Source organism: Lathyrus oleraceus, chromosome 5, assembly GCF_024323335.1.
Source record: "Lathyrus oleraceus cultivar Zhongwan6 chromosome 5, CAAS_Psat_ZW6_1.0, whole genome shotgun sequence".
Lineage (NCBI taxonomy): Eukaryota > Viridiplantae > Streptophyta > Magnoliopsida > Fabales > Fabaceae > Lathyrus > Lathyrus oleraceus.
Genome location: NC_066583.1, coordinates 321,374,543 through 321,377,632, shown reverse-complemented (window position 1 = coordinate 321,377,632; position 3,090 = coordinate 321,374,543). Strand labels below are relative to the sequence as shown.

The 3,090-nt window shown below is 40.1% G+C and overlaps 1 non-coding gene across 1 annotated transcript; it reads left to right on the top strand.

The window, feature by feature from the left end:
* The first annotated feature begins 2,055 nt into the window (after positions 1–2,055).
* LOC127088635 (small nucleolar RNA R71) lies at positions 2,056–2,162 on the top strand. Its single transcript, XR_007790464.1, has one exon. It is a non-coding gene; the product is annotated as a small nucleolar RNA R71 (small nucleolar RNA).
* The last annotated feature ends 928 nt before the right edge of the window (positions 2,163–3,090 follow it).

Below are 3,090 nucleotides of genomic sequence, written 5' to 3'. Positions count from 1 at the left end.
GGGTTTAGTCTCCTCTGGTGTTCCCTAGAAGTTTTACAGTCTTCTTCTAGCATGATGCGGTGCATACAAATAGAGGGACTTATTCCTTTAAGATCGGTGATGTTGTAACCTAGTGCGGTTGGATATTTTCTTAAGATATGCAGGAGTTTTTCTGTTTCGAGTCTTCCTAGGTAAGCATTAACTATCACTGGTCGTTCAAGTTCTAAGTCTAGGAATTCATATCTCAGATTCTTGGGAAGTGTTTTCAGGTCTAAGGTTGGTTTCTTAAGGCATTGCGTAGGGTCCGGTGTTATTGCTAAACATTGGTTAAATTTGTCTTCTACAAGATAGTCAGATGATTTGTCTTTTTCTAACTCCGTTTCTTTTATGCATTCATCGATGATATCCATGAAGTAACATGTATCTTCTATTGCAGGTGCTTTCAAAAATTGGGAAAGAATGAACTCAATTTTCTCTTCTCCTACTTCAAAAGTGAGTCGTCCTCGTTTTACGTCTATGATTGCACCGGCAGTTGCTAAGAACGGTCTTCCCAGTATAATGGGTGTAACTTCATCTTCTCTAATATCCATAATTATAAAATCAGTTGGAATGTAGAATTGACCTATGCGCACTGGAACGTTTTCAAGAATTCCTACAGGATATTTGACAGAACGATCTGCTAGTTGCACAGACATTTTAGTTGGTCTTAATTCTCCCATTTCAAGTCTCTTTCATATGGATAAAGGCATAACACTAATACCGGCTCCTAAATCGCATAAGGCTTTGTCAATGACAAATTTTCCTATGTGACAGGGTATAGAGAAACTACCTGGGTCTTTAAGTTTAGGAGGCATATTCTGGATTATAGCGCTACATTCAGCGGTGAGTGTAACGGTTTCTCTATCTTCAAGTTTCCTTTTATTAGAAAGAATTTCTTTTAAAAACTTGGCATATGAGGGCATCTGCGTAATAGCTTCTGTAAACGGAATTGTGACGTTTAATTGTTTTAGTAGGTCAACAAATTTTTTGAATTGGCCCGCATCTTTGGTTTTAATAAGCCTTTGAGGGTAAGGGATAAGTGGTTTATAAGGTGGTGGAGGTACATAAGGTTCCTTCTTTTCTACAGTTTCCTTGTTACTCTCTTCCTTTTCCTTAGGTTCACTTTCCTCCTCAGTTGACTTTTTAGAGTTTGGGTTTTCTATCCTTGGGTCAGACGGTCCTTCCACTTCTGTTCCACTTCTCAGTATAATTGCATGAGCGTGGCTTCTTGGGTTAGGTTGGGGTTGGCCAGGAAATGTACCAGTTGGGGCAGCAGTAGGCACTTGTTGTTGAGCTACTTGTGAAATTTGCGTTTCCAGCATTTTGTTATGAGTAGCAAGGGCATCTACTTTACTTGCTAGTTGTTTAATTTGTTCGTCAGTGTGTACATTCTGGTTTAAGAAATCTTTATTGGTTTGTTGTTGAGAAGCTATAAAGTTTTCCATCATGATTTCCAAGTTGGATTTCCTAGGGGCATTATTGTTAGGTGTAGATGGAATCGGCTTCTGATATCCCGGAGGTATAGCTGGGGCTTGATTTGGAGATTGTCCAGGTGCGTATAAAGCATTATTACTTTTATATGAAAAATTAGGATGATTCTTCCAATTTGAGTTATAGGTGTGCGAGTAGGGGCTTCCTTGAGCATAGTTTACTTGCTCCGCTTGAATTCCTGTTAGGAGTTGACAATCTGCAGGAGTGTGACCTTGGATTCCACAGACTTCGCAATTCTGAGTTATGGCAACTACGGTGGCTGGAGGTGATACATTTAAACTTTCAATTTTCTGGACCAGAGCATCCACTTTTGCATTAACATGATCAAGGTTACTTATCTCGTACATGCCAGTTTTCGTTTGAGGTTTTTCTACCATTGTTCGTTCGCTTCCCCACTGATAGTGGTTTTGAGCCATGCTTTCGATAAGTTGGTAAGCATCAGCATAAGGTTTGTTCATTAGTGCACCACCTGCGGCGGCGTCTATTGTTAACCTCGTGTTGTACAGGAGACCATTATAGAAGGTATGAATTACTAACCAGTCCTCTAAACCATGGTGTGGACAAAGTCTCATCATGTCTTTGTATCTTTCCCATGCTTCGAAAAGAGACTCGTTATCTTTCTGTTTAAATCCATTTATCTGGGCTCTTAACATAGCTGTTTTGCTTGGCGGAAAATATCGAGCAAGAAAAACTTTCTTCAACTCGTTCCATGTGGTGACTGAGTTGGAAGGAAGAGATTGAAGCCATCTTCTAGCGCTATCTCTTAATGAGAAAGGAAAAAGACGAAGTCGAATTGCCTCTGAAGTGACACCATTAGCTTTAACAGTATCAGCGTATTGGACAAATACGGATAAATGAAGGTTTGGATCCTCGGTAGGATTTCCAGAGAATTGGTTCTGTTGCACTGCCTGCAACAGTGAAGGTTTGAGTTCAAAGTTGTTTGCTTCGATTGCGGGTGGAGCAATACTTGAATGCGGCTCATCTTGCGATGGAGCGGCGTAATCTCTAAGAGCACGAGCTGGTTCTGCCATCTCGGGTATCGAAGGGAAAATATTTTTGAAATCAGGAAGTTCAACAGGAGGGAGATTGTTTGCAGCACGATATTCCCGAATTCGTCGTAAGACTCGGAGATATAGTTCGATGTCGTTGATTCGTAAGTAGAACGGCTCGCCTTGTGAGCGAGTGTGTGGCATACAAATCAACGAAAGAAAGAAAAGAAAAAGAAAAGCCTTAGTCTCTACAGCGTAACAGAAGAGTTACGATATCGACTAAATAAAAGTCCCCGGCAACGGCGCCAAAAACTTGATCGCGACTTTATGAGTCGAATTTGGGGTACAAACTGCAAGTGCACAGTTCTATCGCGTAGTTTTAAAAGATATCGATCCCACAGGGACTTATGAATCGATATACCGTTATCTAAGGTTACTTCGTAAAGCTAAGGCAGGTAATACTTTGATGGTTTGGGGGAAAAGCTAAAACTAAAATAAGATCTAAAATAAATATCTAATAAGCGGATATCGGTATGTAGTTCGTCGTAATTAGGGAATCAATTCTTTGTTGGTTTCTTGGTTTTAAAATAAA